Source organism: Serinus canaria, chromosome 2 (genome assembly GCF_022539315.1).
Source record: "Serinus canaria isolate serCan28SL12 chromosome 2, serCan2020, whole genome shotgun sequence".
Lineage (NCBI taxonomy): Eukaryota > Metazoa > Chordata > Aves > Passeriformes > Fringillidae > Serinus > Serinus canaria.
This window is the reverse complement of record NC_066315.1, coordinates 150,780,565-150,801,460: the sequence shown is the minus strand read 5'-3', so window position 1 is coordinate 150,801,460 and position 20,896 is coordinate 150,780,565. Positions and strand designations below refer to the sequence as shown.

General features: G+C 48.8%; 1 protein-coding gene across 49 annotated transcripts in view; it reads right to left on the bottom strand.

Annotated features, from left to right (window-relative positions):
* The window catches only part of ARHGAP39 (Rho GTPase activating protein 39), a 75,893-nt gene extending 58,373 nt beyond the window's left edge, over positions 1–17,520 (bottom strand). For all 49 annotated transcript variants that reach the window (XR_007776653.1, XR_007776658.1, XR_007776655.1 and 46 more), the window contains exon 1: positions 17,247–17,520. The gene's annotated coding sequence lies outside the window, so the exon portion shown is untranslated. The remainder of the gene's footprint in view (positions 1–17,246) is intronic.
* Between the last annotated feature and the right edge of the window lie 3,376 nt (positions 17,521–20,896).

Genomic DNA, 20,896 nt, shown 5'->3' with positions numbered 1-20,896 from the left:
CGACAGCGTCGGAAGGCAACTTCCCCCTTTGATTTTCCGGAGATACAACCCTGGGATTTGCAACTTGGGAATGATTTGCACCCCAAATGACACCCCTGGAGTAATTCCCGGAGCCAGATAAACCGGGATAACGTGTCCTGGGATGTGCCACGGCTTGGAATCCGCTCCCGGCCGGCCAAGCTCTTCCTCAGCACTTTCGAGATCCAAACCGCGGAGGAGGAATTTTTTGCATAGGGATGAAGCTCCCGGATTTCTCTGCCAGCTTGGAATTGCAGCTCCTGCCAGCTCCTTCCCGAAGGAGTAAATATCGGGATAATTTTAAATATTGATATACTGATGGATCTGGGAATTGCAGAGGCCTGGCTTGAGCTGTGGTGCTCAAGCGCCTGAGGGTGGCTACAAATGGAATTCATGGAATTACGACTTCCCTGAGTGAGGAAACCCGTGGGAAATGAGCATTTCCATCAGCTGATTCTGCTGGAGAATCAGGAGATGGAATCCAAGAGGGAATCTGATGCTCCCCACCATCCAAGGGCTCCAAAATAGTGACATTCGACGAAACCCAAAATCCCACCCCTGCTGCAAATGCCCCGATTCCATTGGGAATCCAAATCCCTGAGATTTGGGGTGAGTTGAGCCCCAGAAACCATGGAATGGTTTGGGGTGGGAGAGACCTTCAAGACCATCTCGCTCAACCCCATTCCACGGACAGGGACACCTTCCGCTATCCCAGGTTGCTCCAATCCTTTTCCAACTTGCCCTTGGACACTTCCAGAGATGGGACCTCCACAACTTCCCCGGGAAGTTCCACAAATCACACCCTCAGAGGAAAAGAATTCCCAAAGAAGCCTTAAAAACAACCAAAGACTATTTCGGAAGTGTGCAAACCCCATTTCCCTGTTATTCCTGGAAAGCACCGTGGAGAAGAGGAGCAGGGAATGATTCCACACTTTTTTTTCCCCCCTTTAATTGGTGGCTCCAGAGTTTAAAAGGCAACTCTGGGAAATGACTTTCCATAACTCCTAATTAGGATGTGGAATTCGGCAACGCAGCCAAATCCCATAAATAGGTTCAAAGGAGAATTAGATGAGTTCAAGGAGGACAAGAGCTTTTAAACGGGATATTCCAAGGTCAGGAAATCCCCAGGAGCAGGGAAGGTTCACCCTTCCCTTTTTCAGAGGAATTTTTTTCCCCCTCCTTTTTTCTGGAGGAATTTTTGCCGCGGAGAACGGAACGCAGCCGAGAAAAACATTCCTACCCCTCCCATCTCCCAACATCCCACTGTGCATCCGTGTCTTTGGCATCGTCCCATCCCTTCTGGCCTGGAGGACACGGGGATAAGACTCCCAAAAAAAAAAAAAAATCCCTGGAGGCTTCAAAGAGCAGCCTCAGAAAAGGGAAAGGATGGATTTTTTGTTCCCGTCTTATCGGAGCGCTTTCCGACTCTCCCGATCCGAACTTCACAGCTCTGGCATCTCCTTTAAACTCCAGGGAGGAAAAAAAAAAAGGAATTTGGGAAGCTGCCGGAGACCTGATAAGGCAAAGAGCCCAGGATGAATGGAGGATCCGCAGGAAAGCAGCGAAATGGCCGGGATGACCTCGAGCCTCTCAAAGGAGCTCTGGAATTTTATCCGGAGGCTTTCGTGATCCCATATCTCTCCCGACGCCAATTAATCACTTTTTTAGCCTCTTGCCTTAATAAACCTCGGAGAGGTCAAGGGCTTGGGGATATCAGCCCTGGAAAAGTTTGGATTTAAAGGGAAGAGGGCAAGTGAGGACAGGAGGATGGGAATTCTTTTTGCCGAGGGGTGGGAGACAAAACGGGACCGGGATTGAGCTGGAAGAGTCGTTTCTCATCCCAAAATGGTGGGAAAGGAGCTGGAGGGTGGGATGGGATCATGGGATGGGATGGGATGGGATGGGATGGGATGGGATGGGATGGGATGGGATGGGATGGGATGGGATGGGATGGGAGGGAAAGAGAAGCCGGAGATCCCAGGGAAGGGGCTGGTGGGGGGCAGGATGCCCATCCTACATCTTCTCCAAGGTTCTGGGACAGCATTCCCCAAAAAAACCTTGGAGTGTTTTAATTGATAAGAAGCTTAATGAACTGAGGATGCCCCAGAAGATCCCAGGAGAACTTTGTGATCCGTTATCCATGGTTTTTAATAAACCTTTAGGTCCTGATTTTTTCCTTCCATACCAAATCCAAACCAGATCCAAACCACTGGATCCAAATTCCACCTTCCCTTGACTTGTCTCCTGGAAAAGCCGTGTTCCCGGGCTTTGTGGGGCAATTTTGGGATGGGAAGAGCCGGTTTTCCAACCTCCAAGGTGGGACCGGGGTGGAGGTTGGGTGAAGCTGGAGCAGATGATTCCCACCTTGAGGATGGATCATTTTGGGTGGCGGCATTCCATGAAATCCCGCTCCTCAAGTCCGCTCAAATCTGCTTCCCAAATCCCAAATTTTCATTCCTGATCTTTCCAGAAATCGGAGCGAGGATTATCCGAGTGGGACTTGCCAACACTGACTCAAACACTTCCTAAAAATCCAGAATAAATTAATCTCGTTTTGCTTTTCCAATCGGAATCTTTCGAGGAAAAGGCGATTAATGGGAATAAGCTCTTTGGAAATGGGGAATGTTGAGAGGAATGCTTTGAACTCTGAGCCAAAAACCCGGGAACAAGCAACAACCTGCACCAATCCGAGAAAAACCTGGAGTGATCAGAGCTGAGGGAAGGAAGTTTCTCCCCACCCCGAAAATTCCTGCAGAAAAAGGAATTCTGCCAATCCCAGGTGTCTCCATTTCGTATTCCGTGTAAAGAAAAACATCAGGGACTGGAAATCCAACACCACCAAAACTCCTGGCCAGAAAATTCCACAAAAATACTGGAAAGGATGCTATTTTTCCTTATTTTCCCAGAATTCCCGGTGGTTTTGTTGCTGCCTCGTGAGAGGGATTCAGGAATCACCCTGGCTCACCTAAACTGTTTTTTTTTTTTTGGTTTTTTTTTTTTTTAGAATTCCCAATTTTTGCCCTCTTGGATTATCAGAACACAGGGAATGGCTTCCCACTGCCAGAGGGCAGGGAAAGATGGGATACTGGGAAGGAATTCCTGGCTGGGAGGGTGGGGAGGCCCTGGAATGGAATTCCCAGAGAAACTGTGGCTGCCCCATCCCTGGAATTGTCCAAAGCCAGGTTGGAGCAACCTGGGATGGTGGAATTTGTCCGGGGGACTGGATGGGATTTTCCCTTCCCAAACCATTCCATGATTGATATCCCTGATTTTCCCCTAAGGATGGGGTTTTTTTTTTTAAGGGAAAAAAGGCCAAGTTTGGCTTTTCGGGGCAGTGGCAGCTGGGGGGAGGCAGGGAGGGAGAGGAGCAGGGAAAAATTCCAGTGGCAGCTGCTGGATCCTGACCCTCCTCACCACATGTCCAAAAATCCCTTTCCCTGGACTCCTGATTTTTTAACTCCTTAGGGAAAACTTCATTTCCGTGATAAAATTTCCATTTGTGCCAATCCCGAGGGGAAAAGATTCAATTTAGAGCTTTTAACTTAAAAAGGGGGACCCTGAGTGGAGGAAAAGCTCAAGCGTGGATGAAGATTGGAAAATGGGATCCCCCAAAGTCACAGAGGTGGGAAAACAGCAGGAAAAGGACAAAAATCCCAACAAAACAGTAAAAATTCACTTTTTTTGGGGGAATTCACCAGGTATCAGAGCATGGGAGGTCAAAATTTTATGGATTTAATGTGGGGAAAATAAAATCGAAATACACATTCTTAAATTAAATTCCAGAATGGAATAACTTCAAATCCCAGTTCCGAGTCTGCCTTTCCTGAGGAAAGGAAAAGGGGAATATTCAATAAAGGCAAAAACCAAGGAATAATCCACGACAAGCCTAAGGGAAAAGCAGCGCCGAGGAAAAACTTGGAAAAAGTTTTGTTTTCCTTGCTAAGCCCAGCCCCGAGTGGAAGAAAAACGAGGCTTGGAGCACATCCCGTGCTTTCTGAACTCCAAACTATTCATGGAATGAGGTCGGGAAAGGAGCAGGGAACTACAAACAGCAAATCTGAGCTGGAGAGAAAAATATTCCTCCTCCTCCTCCTCCTCCTCCTCCTCCTCCTCCTCCTCCTCCTCCCTCCTTTGCCAGAGCCACAGCAAACATCGGGCACAGCTCCTCCGGGGGGGTGGAATTCCTTGGAAATCCTGAGCTGGGGCTTTGGAATGGCTCTTCCTTGTCCTGGGGAAGCGGCAGCTGGCGGGGAGCAGGTGATTCCGAGGCCACCTGTCGTCATTTGATTCCCCCACCACGGCTGGGATGGGAATGAGGGAGGAATCCAGGAGGAGGAGGAGGAGGATTTGGGATGAAAACAAAGGATCCTTGTTTCCCCAGGGCATCAACTCCCTGTGGAATTCGATCCCTAAAAAAAAAAAACCCCATCCCTGGGATGATGGGAGCAATTAAAAGGTGAAAAATGAGACGACCTTCCCGAGGCCACCTCCTAAATATCCGATGACCTCCCGCTCCTTCTCCGAGAAGGAGAAAAACATGGAAGCAGCTCTCCCCCTCTTCCCGCCGGGATATTTTTAGGACTGGGAGATAAGGCTGGAAAACATTCCAAGCTCCAAGACAGGCGCTCCAGACAGCAAATCCCATTTGGGAAAGTTCCCCCCTCTCCTCCCTCCCCACTGAGCGGAGCCGCAAAATCCTTCAATCCTTCGTAGGAGGAAAACCACGGGATGGGAGTTTGGGCTCTTCCCTACTCCCTGTCCTGCTCCCAAATCCAGAAAAAAAGAGTTGGAATTATTCCTCGGGACACAAGAGGGGATGAAAAGCAGAGGGAAAATGGAGGGAAGCATTTGTTATCCGCACGGAAACGGGGCCATATGTTGTGCGGATAAAAACCGCTCCGGTAGCGTGACTCGTGCCCGGGATCCGCCATCCGAGGGCTCGGCACAGTTGGCGCGGAATCTGTCATCCCAGCTGCCAGGAGGAGGGGAAGGGAGCTGGGAAAGAGGGAGGTTGCCCAGCTTTTCCCCTTTTCCCAAACCTTCGCCCCATCCTGGAGAAATATTGATCCGCAGCTCCCAGCTGGTGGTGGGGGAAGCGGGAAAAGGGGGGGAATTTTGCCCCACTCAGGTGAGATCCCACCTGGAATTCTGCACCCAGCTCTGGGCTCCAACATCAGGAGGATGTGGAGCTGCTGGAACAAATTCCAGAGGAGGTCATGGAGGTGCTCTGAGGGCTGGAGAGAGGCTGGGAATGCCCAGCCTGGAGAAGGGAAGGATCCAGGGAGACCTCAGAGATCCTTCCAGTGCCTGAAGGGGCTCCAGGAGAACTGGAGAGGGAATTTGGACAAGGGATGGAGGGACAGGACACAGGGAATGGTTTAAACTGGCACAGGGAATTTGGGATATTGGGAAAGAACTCTCCCCTGGGAGGATGGTGAGGGGCTGGGATGGAATTCCCAAAGAATCTGTGGCTGCCCCTGGATCCCTGGAATTGTCTGAGGCCAGGAATTGGAGCATCCTGGAATAGTGGAAGCATTCCATCCTGCCCATGGAATTCCATGATCTTGAATGTCCCTTCCCACCCAAACCATTCCAGGATTTTGTGCTGCTGTTAAACCACGCTTGGAGCATCTGGAGTTTGCATCCAGACCCACTAATGGATCCATCCTCACATTCCAGTGGATCCCAGTGGATCCAGTTCCCTCTGGATGTTGCAGAAAAATCCCTCCAAAAACCATCCCTGGAGCTCCGAGCTTTCCCACAGGGAATAATGACTTCATTCCAAAGTTTCAAAGGGAATTCAAACACACCAAATCCAGCTCATAAACTCCAAGGAAAATTCCAAACAGGCCTAAATATCCTTGAAACTTCAAAAAAGCCACCACCAAACCTGGAATGCCAGAAATAGACGTGGGGGGTTTTTCCCCCCCCCAATCCATGGATTAAAACACGGATATTTCACTTTGGGATCCAGATCAGGGAATCCAGGAACGAACATTCCACCTCAAAATGCTCCTTTGGCACCGAAACCACGCCAGGAACCCAAACACTTCCGCCTTCTGCCACTCCTTGGGAGGAACTTTGCCGAAGGAATTCCCAAAGAGCAAAACCTCATCCCAAACCCACCCCGGGAGAGTGACTTGGCAGGTGCGGGAGCATCTGCCGCTTCCAGAGGCTCCTCTGGCAGGAGGAGCGGATTCCAGAGGCTCACACCCATTGGATACTCCTCAAAACTTGACCTGGATGAGCAGCGAGGATGAGGGAGGCTCATTTTCCACTAAAAATCTTGGATATTTGGGCTACGGGAGCTTTCCTACGCACTGGAGGAAAAGGAAAACTTCAGTGTCCCAACCGGAGCGGGAAAAGGCAGAAGGAATTTAGGAATTTTTTTGGGAATCTTTCCCCAAAGAAACCTAAACCAGAACACCCCCTCCTCCCTTTTCCGAGGTTTCAGTCCTTATTCCGGGTGGGAGATGGGAAACTGCAGTTCCCCAGCTATTATTCCCAGTTTTTATAACTGTGTTTCCCTAATATTTTAGGATGGGTTTGGAGGTGACCTGGGCCACGTTCCCTTCCTCCCCCAAGCACAGGAAACTTGGAATTCTCCCATTCAGCATCCGAATTCCGCAATCTCCGAGGATGGATGTCTCCCCACCGTTCCTGCTGGATAAAAACATGGAAAACGACCAATGGGAGACCCCTCCATGCTGCAGCCATGGAATCCCTTCCAAGGAAAATCCTGGTTTTCCCTTCCCCACCGCTCCTTTAGGATCCATTCCCAACCTCCTCTCCGGGCTGGAGGAGCTCGTTAAGCGCCGGCGTTAACGAGGTGCCCTCTCGGAATCCGTGGTGGATCCATCTGGGAGAGGCTCTCCCCCACTCCCAGTCATCCGACGGTTTGGGGTGACATTCCGGGAATGATCAGGTGGCACCATCTGAGCCGGAGCTTTGGATTTGCACCAGAGCCATCCCCAAAGCCCAGTCCTGGATGCTCCTCAGGGAATCTGGGAGCGATCCGGCCTTTCCATAATTTGTTTGTTGGGATCGCTGCTATTCAAAGTTATCCGTATGTGGTTCTGTTATCCAGAAAAAACCAGGAAAAACATCCAGGCAAAAAATCCATTGGAAAGGCTCCCAGATTGTTCAGCCCGTGGAAGATAGATCCATCATATTCCTGCTCCCCTGTCTGGTCTTCATTCCCGTTTTTCCGAGGGTTTTGTGGGGAGGAATCCCATTTGGAAGATTTAGAGCTGCTCCTGGGCCGTCTCCAGCCTGGAAAAATTTGGCTTCATCCCCAAATTTCTTCTCCTTCTCTGGTGGTGCCGGGTGGGTGAAGAGGAAAATTGGGGAGACTCGGGAACAAGAGCCAAGGGAAGTGGAATAAATCCATCCCGGTCATCACAGGGAGCCATGGAATGGTTTGGTGGGAAGGGAAATGAGGGATCGTGGAATTCCACCCCTTTTCCATGGGCAGGGACACCTTTCCACTATTCTAGGATGCTCCAAGCCCTGTCCAAAATGGCCTTGGACAATTCCAAGGATCCAGGGGCAGCCACAGATTCTCTGGGAATTCCATCCCAGTCCCTCACCACCTTCCCAGGGAAGAATTCCTTCCCAAAATCCCATCTATCCCTGGCCTCTGGCAGTGGGAAGCCATTCCCTGTGTCCTGTCCCTCCATCCCATTGTCCCAAGTCCCTCTCCAGCTCTCCTGGAGCCCCTTCAGGCACTGGAAGGGGCTCTGAGGTTTCCCTGGATCCTTCCCTTCTCCAGGCTGGAGCAAAATTCCCGGAGCAAAATCCGATGGTTCCGTCGGCGCCGCCCCCAAAATTACCGCAGCGGCTGCTCCGGGCCTGGAGTGGCAGCGGCTCCTCCTTCCCTGTGGCAGCTCCTGGGGTAATTCCTTGCTCCTGCTGGAAGCCCAAGAAAAGCTTTTTGGGGGGTTTTTTTTTGGGTAATATCCGTGTTTTTTCCATAGCGGGATCAGCATCAGCTCGCGCGGAATTGCGCTGGAGGTAAACGGGGAAAAAAATCCCAGAGCGCTCTCAGGTCTCGATTCCGTGTTATGGATGGAAGGAAAAGGATTCTGGAATTTAAAAACTGAGGTTTGGACCCTAAAACCTGAGGGTTTGATCCCAAACTTGAGGTTTTGATCATGAAATCAGAGGTTTTCATCCTAAACCTGAGGTTTGGATCCTAAACTGAAGGTTTGGATCCTAAACTGAAGGTTTGGATCCTAAACCTGAAGGTTTTGACCCCAAATTTGAGGGTTTGATCCTAAACCTGAATTTTTAATCCCAAACCTGAGGTTTTGATCCCAAACCTGAGGTTTTGATCCTAAACTATGGTTTGGATGCTAAACCTGAGGTTTTGATCCTAAAACCAGAGGTTTTGATCCCAAATCTTAAATTTGATGCTGAAATTCAAGGTTTTGATCCCAATCCTGAGGTTTTGATCCTAACCCTGAGGTTTGGATGCTAACCCTGAGGTTCTGATTCTAAAATCAGAGATTTTGATCCTAAATCTTGAATTTTCTCCTAAAATTTGAGGTTTTGATCCTAAACTTGTGGTTTGGATGCTAATCCTGATGTTCTGATCCTAAAATCAGAGGTTTTGACCCCAAATCTTAAATTTTGATCCCAAACCTGAGGTTTTGCTCTTGAAATTTGAGGTTTTGATCCTAATCTGAGGTTTTGATCCTAGTCCTGAGGTTTGGATGCTAAACCTGAGGTTTTGATCCTAAAACCAGAGGTTTTGATCCCAAATCTTGAATTTTCTCCTGAAATTCGAGGTTTTGATCCTAAGTCTGAGGTTTTGATCCTAAACTGAGGTTTGGATGCTAAACCTGAGGTTCTGATCCTCAAATCAGAGGTTTTGATCCCAAATCCTAAATTTCCTCCTGAAATTCAAGGTTTTGATCCCAAACCTGAGGTTTTGATCCTAAACTGAGGTTTGGATCCTAAACCTGAGGTTCTGATCCTCAAATCAGAGGTTTTGATCCCAAATCTGAAATTTCCTCCTGAAATTTGAGGTTTTGATCCTAAGTCTGAGGTTTTGATCCCAATCCTGAGGTTTTGATCCTAAACTGTGGTTTGGATGCTAAACCTGATGTTCTGATCCTAAAATCAGAGATTTTAACCCCAAATCTTAAATTTTGATCCCAAACCTGAGGTTTTGCTCTTGAAATTTGAGGTTTTGATACTAAGTCGGAGGTTCTGATTCTAAAATCAGAGGTTTTGATCCTAAATCTTGAATTTTTCTCCTAAAATTTTGCGGTTTTGATCCGAAACTTGGGTTTGGATGCTATTCCGATGTTCGATCCTAAATCAGGTTTTTGACCCAAATCTTAAATTTTGATCCCAAACCTGAGGTTTTGCTCTTGAAATTTGAGGTTTTGATCCTAATCTGAGGTTGTGATCCTAGTCCTGAGGTTTGGATGCTAAACCTGAGGTTTTGATCCTAAACCAGAGTTTTGATCCCAAATCTTGAATTTTCTCCTGAAATTCGAGGTTTGTGATCCTAAGTCTGAGGTTTTTGATCCTAAACTGAGGTTTGGATGCTAAACCTGAGGTTCTGATCCTCAAATCAGAGGTTTTGATCCCATATCCTAAATTTCCTCCTGAAATTCAAGGTTTGATCCCAAACCTGAGGTTTTGATCCTAAACTGAGGTTTGGATGCTAAACCTGAGGTTCTGATCCTCAAATCAGAGGTTTTGATCCCAAATCTGAAATTTCCTCCTGAAATTTGAGGTTTTGATCCTAAGTCTGAGGTTTTGATCCCAATCCTGAGGTTTTGATCCTAAACTGTGGTTTGGATGCTAAACCTGATGTTCTGATCCTAAAATCAGAGATTTTAACCCCAAATCTTAAATTTTGATCCCAAACCTGAGGTTTTGCTCTTGAAATTTGAGGTTTTGATACTAAGTCTGAGGTTCTGATTCTAAAATCAGAGATTTTGATCCTACATCCTAAATTTTCTCCTAAAATTTGAGGTTTTGATCCTAAACTGTGGTTTGAATGCTAAACCTGAGGTTTTGATCCTCAAATCAGAGGTTTTGATCCCAAATCTTAAATTTTCTCCTAAACTTTGAGGTTTTGATCCTAAGTCTGAGGTTCTGATCCTAAAATCAGAGATTTTGATCCTAAATCCTAAATTTTCTCCTAAAATTTGAGGTTTTGATCCTAAACCTGTGGTTTGGATGCTAAACCTGAGGTTCTGATCCTAAAATCAGAGGTTTTGATCCCAAATCTTCAGTTTGGATCCCAAACCTGAGGTTTTGCTCTTGAAATTTGCAATGAAAAGGCCCCAAACCGACGTCATCGTCGTCCTTGGTGGGCCCGGATTTGTTCCGGCACGGCCTCTGATAAGACGGGCCCGTGGCAGGATTCGTTATCAGCTCTTAATTGATAACAGCTGTTAATTACCGAAATCCACTTAATGACTCATTTTCCTGAAACGAACCAGATCGACGGCTCCGATAGCGCTGATTCCGCCTGGATTCCCGGTTTTCTCCCAATTTGTGGGATACCCCACAAATTCCTGGGGTGGGAAGGTGCAGGAACGCGAGGCGCTCCTCCAATCCCCCAAAAACTCTTCCCGACATTCCCAGCTTACCAAAAAAAATGGGAGAAGTGACCCCGAGGGTTTTTTTTAGCTCGGGATAAGGAGCTGAACAAGCTGTGGATGAATTCCTGCTTTTTTTTTGTTTGTTTTTCCAGGGATAAACTGAGTGGCTGCGCTCCATTCCTGGATCCGTGCAGAGAACGCTCCGGTGTTTTTATCGGGATCTTGGAGCACATGGAGGGGAGGTCGGCAGCTCCCCCTTCCCTCCATCCATTCTGGGCTTTCCCAAGTCATTCCCAAGCTCCTCCTGCACCTCCCTTCCCGGTTTTCCTCAGGTTGCATCCCAAGGGATGCACATCCGAGAGTGATCCGACATCAATCCAACTTTCCTTTGCTGTTGGAATGATGGGAAAACAAGCTGGAAAATCAACTTGGAATCTTCACGGCGCCATTAAATTCCCATATTTTATCAGGAGAATCCCAAATCCCAACAGCAAGGGCTGTGCCATGTGGGTGAGCCTGGAATTCCCACCTGGAAGCAGGACCCAAAAGGACTTTCATAGTTCCTAAAGAGATCCTGCATCATCCCAAGTCGATTTTTTGGGATACAAGGCAGGGAATAAAGGATGTTAAGCAAGAAAAAATTCTGGACAAATAAGGAAATAGGAAAAAAGAGGGGATACGGAATGAAGACATGAGGAATCGCGTGGCAGAGAAGGAAACCGGGCTGGCAGCTCCATTCCCTAAGGATTTTCCCAGCAAAAATCCTGAACTTTGGCACTCCGAGTCCCAGATATCCCCCTCAGATGAAAAGAATTCCCAGTGCCACCTTTCCCTGCAGGACTTTTCCAGGCTCTGGCAAAGAATTCCTAGGAAGTGCACATCCCTTCCTTGCTTCCCTCCATTTCATGGACATTTCCCTGATTATTTTTTTCAGCCAGAGCCATCATTTTTTGGGATATTTGTGAAATCTGCAGCCAGGAATCATGGAATGGTTTGGGTTGGGAGAGACTTTGGAAGATGATCTGATCCCACCCTTTTCCATGGGCAGGGACAATTCCCATTATCCCAGGTTGCTCCATGCCCCGTCCAACCTGGCCTTGGACACTTCCAGGGATGGGGCAGCCATGAAATTCCCTGGGAATTCCATCCCAGCTCCTCACCACCCTCCAAGGGAAGAATTCCTTCCCAATATCCCAAATTCCCTGTGCCAGTTTAAACCATTCCCTGTGTCCTGCCCCTCCATCCCTTTTCCAAAATCCCCTTCCAGCTCTCCTGGAACCCCTTGAGAGGGGGATCCCCTCTCCCAGGGAACAATTCCCAAAGCCTTTGGATCATGGGAACTCTCATTCCTGGTAAACTTCCAGCTCTGCCAGGGCTGTTTAATCCCTAATTTTCCACAGCTTCATTAGGCAACCACATGCAAATCACTTCCCTTTTGCCTCTGCTTTCCGTGGCTCAGCATTCCAGGAAAAGGCTGGGAATGCGCCGAAGAGCGGAGCACTTCCGTGTCAAGCCCAGGCATGGAATAAATCCTCCCAAATTAATTCCCAGAGCCCAGGGAACGACATTCCGGGCACCTGCGCAACTCCAGGGCGTGTTCGGAATTAATTATCATAAATCCTGGATATTTATTAGTTGAGTCAGGCAGGGAAATACTTGGAAAGCAGAGAGGGGAGGGGCTGGGGTGATCCCGATCCCATTTCATCCTATCCCGTTTCTCCCGTGGCTGAAATGGGGATGGAAAATGTTTTAGAGCGGGAAAAGGGGGGAATTCTGCCCCTCTGCTGGAATTCCCACCTGGAATTCTGCACCCAGCTCTGGGGTGCAAAAGCAGAAGGATGTGGAGATGTCGGAGAAGGTCCAGAGGAGGCCATGGAATTGCTCCAAGGGTTGAAGAGAGCCTGGGAGAGCTGGGAATGCCCAGCCTGGAGAAGGGAAGGATCCAGGGAGGCCTCAGATCTCCTTCCAGAGCCTAAAGGGGCTCCAGGAGAGCTGGAGAGGGAATTTGGAGAAGGGATGGAACGACAGGATACAGGGAATGGCTTCCCCCTGCCAGAGGGCAGGGCTGGATGGGATATTGGGAAGAATTCCTGGCTGGGAGAGTGGTGAGGGGCTGGGATGGAATTCCCAGAGAATCTGTGGTTGCCCCTAGATCCCTGGAGTTGTCCAAGGCCAGATTGGAAAAACCTGGGATCAGGATTTTCCCTTCCAACCCAAACCATGGGTTTGAGCATTTGGTGAAGTCTTCCCATGAAATTTCCACGATTTGATGAAGTTTTTTTAAGCCTGGAATTGTTGATCCCATTGAAACTCCCACCCGGATCTGGATCAACCCCAAACCTGCCTCATCCCTCCCATCCCTTAAGGACAAAGAGGATGGCCTGGAATTCCTCCATCTTTCCAGTCCCCGGCGCTGTGGGAACCTCATCCCATTTCCAGACCATGGCATTCCACTGGAAATCCTTCTCTTCCCGATGTTTTATCCATGGGGCGGATGGGCAGGGCAGGAGGTCGGGGCTGGAGCCCCTCTGCTCTGGAGCCAGGCTGGGAAGAGCTGGGAATGTCCAGCCTGGAGAAGAAAAGGATCCAGGGAGACCTCAGAGCTCTTCCAGAGCCTAAAGGGGGTCCAGGAAAGCTGGAGAGGGACCTGGGACAAGGGATGGAACGACAGGACACAGGGAATGGCCTCCCAGTGGAAAAGTGGAAATTTTGGTGGGATATTGGGACGAAATTCTTGGCTGTGAGAGTGGTGAGAGTCTGGGATGGAATCCCCAGAGAAGCCATGGCTTCCCCTGGATCCCTGGAAGTGCCCAAGTGGTTGTGCAGGACTTGGAGCCCAAATGGGATCAGTGGGATCATTTATTCCCCTGATCCCAAGGCTGATCCCGTGATCCCTCCCAACAGGGAGAACACACGGAATCCTCGGTGCGACTTCCCGGAACCAATTCCTGGGATTTTTTTTACCTCCTCGTTAATGGAATTAGGTTCATTAGTGCCACACTAACGACCTCAGAACAGACCCATTAAGGAATCCCGACGTTCCTTGAGGCTGTCCAACAGCTCTTCCCATTCCCACGTATTCCTGGATAATTTAATTCTGTCTGGACACAGCCCTGCTCCTGAGGCACGGACGAGACAATTCCAACAGTCCCTTCCAACCCCAGCAACTCCTTGATTCCATAGGATTCCATGTTTTCCACCAATTCCTACGTCCCTGGAGGCTCCCAGGGAACTTTTCCCCATTGGAATGCGAAGCCAAGTCGTTCCCAAACACTTCCAATAATCGCTGACCACCCCACCACCGGTGTTTCCCTATTTTTGCCACATCCCTTAGGGACACATCCGACCTCTGCCCTAAACCTGGATAAGGTTGGAGATTGGCTGGAATTTCTTCACAGAAGCGGGATTAGACATTGGAATGGGAATGACCATCCCTGGAGGTGTTTGTGGAAAAACCTTGGAATGGGAATGACCATCCCTGGAGGTGTTTGTGGAAAAACCCTGGAATGGGAATGACCATCCCTGGAGGTGTCTATGGAAAGACCCCAAAATGGGAATCACCATCCCTGGAGGTGTTTGTGGAAAAACCCTGGAATGGGAATGACCATCCCTGGAGGTGTCTATGGAAAGACCTTGGAATGGGAATGACCATCCCTGGAGGTTGAAATCAGTGCCGTGGTGGGGTTGGGTCACAGGCTGGACTCGATGATCCTGGAAATCTTTTTCGACCTCACTGATGCCACAATTCCATAAATAAACTCCAGTCCAAGTGATCCAGCCTCCGAACCTGAAACCTGAGGTTTGGATCCCAAACCTGAGGTTTTGATCCTAAACCTGGAGCCCATACCCCAAACCTGAAGTTTTTACCCCAAACCCGAGGTTTCAATCCCGAACCGGAGGTTTTCCCCCTGGAATCGTAGGAGATCGAGGAGATGTCAGAGCCAAATTTGGATCTAGGATGGGAAGCACGGAGCGGAGGGAGGACACGGTGGTGACATCGGGGACATCTCCTGTCCCCTGCCCACTTCCATGGCTCCCCACTGGCTCCGTAGATGATGCAGGAGGAAAAACTGGGATGTTCAGATCCCTGAGGAAAACAGGGAGCAGCTGCCAAGGAAATGAGTATTTCCTAAAAACCGCCCAAAAATGGGATCTCGGGTCATGAGGGACAAACTCGTCTCTTATCCCGACCTTTTGGAGAGTGTAGGATTTGGGAATTCCCTGGATTGGCTTCAAGGCAAAAAGAGAAATATCCACAGCTTTTCCTAGGAAAGGATTTATTCCCTTCTGGAAGTTGCTAATGGAAAGCTTAGGGAAAAAAGGGAATTCTGTCCCTGCACAGAGAAGACTTCCTTCCCAATATTCCCATCTATCCCTGCCATCCCTCTGGCAGTGGGAAATCATTCCCTGTGTCCCGTCCCTCCATCCCTGGTCCCAAATCCCTCTCCTGGAGCCCCTTTAGGCACTGGATGAGGCTTCAAGGTCTCCCTGGATCCTTCCCTTCTCCAGGCCGGACATTCCCACCTTTCTCAGCCTGTTTTCCTCTCCTTAATTAATATTTTCCAACCATCCAACACATTTTTTCCTCCCAAAAAAGACCCCAGATTGCCAGGACAATCACCTGGATATTTCTGTTTGCCCTTTTTTATTGGCGTAAAAATCAGCTTTGATTCCGATTTTCGGGTTTCTTTAATTTCCAAGACTCTGGTCTGAAGAGCTTTTCCTACAGTTGCTCCATTCCCATAAAACCTTGGATCTCTTGAGATCCCAACCTCGCCCAACCTATGATTTATTTGCTGTAAATTATCCGACTTTTTAAAAAATTCACCTAAACTTGACCCTCTGCCCCCATTTTCTGATATTCCCACCCTTTCCCAGTGGGAAGCCATTCCCTGTGTCCTGCCCCTCCATCCTTTGTCCGGAGTCCCTCTCCAGCTCTCCCAGCTACAAATCACCCCGAATTCGCCGTTCCGATGAAACCGACAACCGCAATTCCCGGGGGGTAACCACGGATTTAAATTCCTTCGGCAATCCCAGCTCCCACAGAAAGTCGCACCCAGCTCCCGAAATTGGATTTGTTTGGGTTTTATTCCCTTTGTTTGTTTGTTTTTAAAGGAGGAGGAGGAGGATGGGGGATACCCTTCCCTTCCCAAGTCTCCCTGCTCCTTGCCGTCTCCCAGGCTTGGCTCATCCGGCAGCTCCTGAACTCCCACCGGGAATTAGGGGCGGAGGCAGAATTTTCCTGGCTCCTCAACCTCCCCCGTGGGGCTAATTAATATTCCTTAAGCACCACACCCCTAATTACAATAGACAAAAAGCGCTTTGGTCTCCGAAGTTCTCCCGACTCCGGATTTTCCCGGCGAATTTACATCCCGCAGAACACCCATTAACTCCGCGCTTTTAATTACGGCATCAAAACCCTCTTGATTAGAGCACAAAAAAAGCTCTCGACTCTCAAATTAAGAGCACACAAAAAAAAAAATAAAAAACCAACCCCCCCAGCTCATTCCCCTGGTCCCAGCTCACCAGGAAAACATTCCCAATCCCGAGCGAAGCATTCCAGACGGTGACACGCACGCCATGGAAGAGCTCGGAGACGGGATGAGAGCTCCCCTCATTAGCATAAATTAGGGTAGAGAAGATTTAGCAATGAAAGGACTCGGGGCAGCTCTGGGCTGTTGGGAGTTTTGCAGCCTTTTCCAGAGGATCCCGTCGCCTCCAGGATAATTCCGTACGGATCGCGGCCCTTGACCGCATCCGGCGGGATGGGAACAGAGCCTTCAGTGTTTCTCCAAGCCTTTTTCCATCCTCATTCTGCATGGAAAAGGGCTTGGATAAAGCTGTCCCCTTTTCCAGGGAATGTTTTGCTCCCAGTAATCCTTAACCATTCCCAAAATCCGTCAGTCCTGGGTGTATTTGGGAGCTGACCAGGGTTTAATGGGAAGCATTAAATATGAGGAATATTTGACCTTCTCCTGCCTCCTTTTAAGCTCCAATTCCCCTGAACTGTGATCCTAATCAAAACACAGCAGGAAAAGGAAACAAAACATGGAAAATGGATAATCAGCACCAAAAAAATGCAGGAAAATCGTGCTCCGAAGGAATTTCAGGATGGAGGTAAAGCTCAGTCCAGGAGCCCCCGTTTCAGAACTGCTCCACCTGCCCAGGAAAAGGGACTCTGGATGTCCCCTCCTTCCGTCATTCCCGCTCTCCCTGAGGCTGACTCCGGCTTCAAAGAGGGAAGTTTGGGAATTACAGCCCCACGCACCTGCAGGGTGGCACCGAGGAGCTTTTGGGACAGCACAAAGACGGGTTTGAGTGGGAAATTAGAGAGGAAATTCTCCCCTGGGAGAGTGGGAAGGCCCTGGAATGAGATTTCCAGGGAATCCATCCCTGGAAGTGTCCAAGGCCAGTTTGGATGAGGCTTGGAGCAACCTGGGATTTTGGAAGGTTGGAAGCGGCAGGAGGGGTGGAATTTCATGAGTTTTAAACCCCCTTCCAACCCAAACCACTCAACAATTCCACCCTTCCACCTTTTATTACCCAAGTTTTCTCCTCCCAAAGCGTCACCGAGCCCAGGGAAGCGGGAGAAAAAAAATCCCAAAATCCGCCAAAAACAACCGCGCCAAACCCGCTCCCGGTGCCGCCGAGCCCGACGCCCACCTCCTTCCACGGAGAGATCCCATCATTCCTTCATTTGCCATCTCCCACCATCCCTCCGGGGCTCCTCAGGACACTCCGGGGCCACCTTCTCCCTCCTCTCTCCGTTGGCACCGCATCCACCCCGAAGGGTCGAATTTGGGGGGGGCGATTCCCAAATCCGCCAGCGAGCCTCCGCACGCCTTTCCCGAGGAGACGGAGTCTCCAGAGGGCCTGGCAGAGAGCCCTCCCCTCCGGAGCCGAGTGGGTGACGGCGCTGCCCTCCCCGATCCGGCCTCCCCCGGGATTTTGCAACAGAAAGGAACCACAGAGGAGTTGTTTTTTTCCAGCTTTTTTTTTTTTTTCAGGAGAGTTTAATTAGTTGGGAGACGGGAAACAAGGAATTGCTTTTTTTTTTTTTTTTGTGGTGTTATTTGGGGTTTTCTCGTTTTGTTCCCTTTTTGTTTCTCCCTGGAAGGGTTCTGATTTTCCCACTTCAACCAGGAGGTGACCCCATGAGTTATTCCCTATTCCTGATGTTTAAGACCAGAAGGGCCTCAGATCTGCCTTTTTTCAAGAAAAAAAAAAAATAAAAGGGGAAAAAAAAAAAAAAAAGGGAAGTTTGACCTCGAATCGTTTTGGTTCTGAACTCACAGCTGCAGCAGATGTCGAGGGAAGGCGATCGAGAAAAGGCTCAAAAATCTAAAAAATTGGGAAAAAAAGATTTGACACAAGCAGAGGTTCCCCCACCGAGCCACAAGGTGAACTCCACGCAAGGTAAAATCCCGTTTTCCCCAGGAAAAAGCAGTTTGGAAAAGGCCTGGAAAGCTTCAGAGCCGTGGAGAAATCAAGATCAAATCTGGGATTCAAATCCTAAATATTTAATAGCTCAGGCAAGGAGTCCAAAAGTGACACCGTGTAATCCATTTTTAATGCTCCGTATTCTTCTTCCCGATGCGTCTTTCCGCCTAAAAAATTTTCGGAGCGACAATTTATCCGGAGAGGTTTTAACACGAAATTAAAATTACGGCAGGGGAGGGATTGGGAGTTTAAGGATTCTCTCAGCTGGAAGGAGCCGTGGCATAAATGAATTATTTCCTGAAAGAGGCTTTTTTTTTATTCCTTCCAGGCAGAGAAATTCCAGGGAGTCGATACGGGCCTGGATTAGACACGGGAATTATGGATTTACACTAAAAAAAGGGAAGATTCCAAGGAGATAGAAGGAAAATGTGTTTGGTGAGGGTGGGGAGGGGCTGGAATGGAATTCCCAGAGAAGCTGTGGCTGTCCCTGGATCCCTGGAAGTGTCCAAGGCCAGGCTGGACAGGGCTTGGAGTCACCTGGGATAGTGGAAGGTGTCCCTGCCCATGGAAAAGGGTGGAATTGGATGGGCTTTAAGGTCCATTCCCACCCAAACCCTTCCATGATTATCCATGCACAATTCCAGAAGAATTGCTCTGGAAAGCAGAGCAATTAATAAATTAATAAAGCAGTTTATTAATCCGGTCTCCCAGAATAACTTTGGTCACAGAACCATGGAATGCTCTGGGTGGGAAGGGACCTTCAAGATCCGCCTATTCCCAAGGGCAGGGAAAACTTCCAAGATCCCAGGTTGCTCCAAGCACTTCCCAACCTGGCCTTGGATACTTCCAGGGATTGAGGGGCAGCCACAGATTCTCTGGGAATTCCATTCCAGGGCTGCACCACCCTCATGGGGAAGAATTCCTTCCCAATATCCCTCATCCCAAATCTCCCCTTTCCCTGTGGGAAGCCTTTCCCTGCGCCCTGTCCCTCCATCCCAAATCCCTCTCCAGCTCTCCTGGAGCCCCTTCAGGCACTGGAAGGAGCTCCAAGGGTTGGACATTCCCAACCTCATCCGACAGAGCTGGTAACACCGCACTGATATTCCGTATCCTGGAGATTCCATGTCCAGACATTCCTTCCTTGCTGTATTTCTGGGCAAGAGAAACCCCAATCCAACAGCAGCAGCTCAACCATTCCAGCTTTTCCTCCAGGAAAAGCTTGAGGTGAAGTTTTCCACAGCTTAAAATGCCCAGAGGGATCTCTATCCCATTTTCCTCTTCTTTCAGGCTGTGTTGTCCCAATCCTGCAGCTTTTCCACCAGGGAAAAACCCAGGAATGTGTCACTCGTTTTCCTGGATTTCACCAATATTTATTTTAATCTGGCCCTAAATTAATTGGGATGGTTTTACTATCCCTGAAATTCCAGTCTTGGAGTAACACTTGCAGCCGCTTTTGTGGCTCCAGTTGTCTTCAACTCGTCAAAAAAAAAAAAAAAAACCTTGGAAAAAGTCACTCCAAATAAAGTCTCTGCTTCCCAAACCATCCAACTGGGAAAAGCCTGACCTACTTGGCAGGAGCGGGGAGAGCCTGCGCTCTTCTCTTCATTTATTTATTTTTTTTTTAACTTTTTATTTCTTTTTAATGATTTAAGAGAATCCAAACAGGAGGCACTGGAGAGGCGGGAATTCCGCAGAGTTGTTGAGAGATCACCAGAGGGTTTGGAAGCCCCTGATCCGATTTTTTTTCCCTTCTAATCCAAATTCCCTCCATTGATTTGCCAAATTAGGGGATTTTACACGGGGTTCTGATAGTTCCCAAACTGAGGTTTGGGGATGAGGAGAGGAATCCTCGGGAAAGGGCAACCAGCAAGAAAATCAGGATAGAAATTTATCAGGAAACACAAAAAATAGATGGAAAAAAAAAATAAAAGGAGAGGCCTAAAAGGAAAGGGGAAGGAAAATACCTGGAATTTGTTCCTTTTTGGTCATTCCTAAAAGACTGAGGGGAAGCAGGAGGAAAAAAGACTGGGATAGGATGGGGTGGAATGGAATGGGATTCCTTCTCATCCTGGAGAGGGATCCAGGGAAACCTCAGAGCCCATTCCAGTGCCTGAAGGGGCTCCAGAAGAGCTGGAGAGGATTTGGGACAAGGGATGGAGGGACAGGACACAGGGAATGACTTCCCACTGCCAGAGGGCAGGGCTGGATGGGACATTGGGAAGGAATTCTTCCCTTTGTGGGGCTGGGATGGAATTCCCAGAGAATCTGAGGCTGCCCCATCTCTGGAAGTGTCCATGGTGAGTTTGGAGCAACCTGGGATAGCGGAAGACTGGGGGTTGGAATTCCATGATCCTTTACGTCCCTTCCAACCCAAATTCCACGATTCCATGATCCTACCACATCCCATTCTTCATCCATATGGAAAGGGGGGGTGATAATGACATAACCTCATCCCAGTTATCCATAAAAACGAGATGAGGGACAATCACTAATCCCATAAAATCTAATACCGAGCCACAGCTCTGGGCATGCAAATAGGTCAGGGAAACAATGCAGCACCTCCTAATTCCCAGTGGGAATGAGGGGGGTGGAATAAACAGGAATCTGCTCTTTTCCCTGGAGAATTTGGCTCCTTGCACTCAAATCCCTCCTGAGGAACCGAATTCCTCCAGGAAATTCAATCCTGCAGTGCTCAGGAGCAACAAAGAGGGAGAGATTTGGATCCTGTGGATGGAGAGCCGGGATAAAAAGCCAGGAAATTGCCGAGTGCTGATCCTGCTTCTCCCGGAGTGTGGAATCTTTTTTGGTGCCTTGAGTTTCCAGGGTGAAGGACGGTCCTTCGGGATGAATAACTGGAAACAACGGCACAAAAC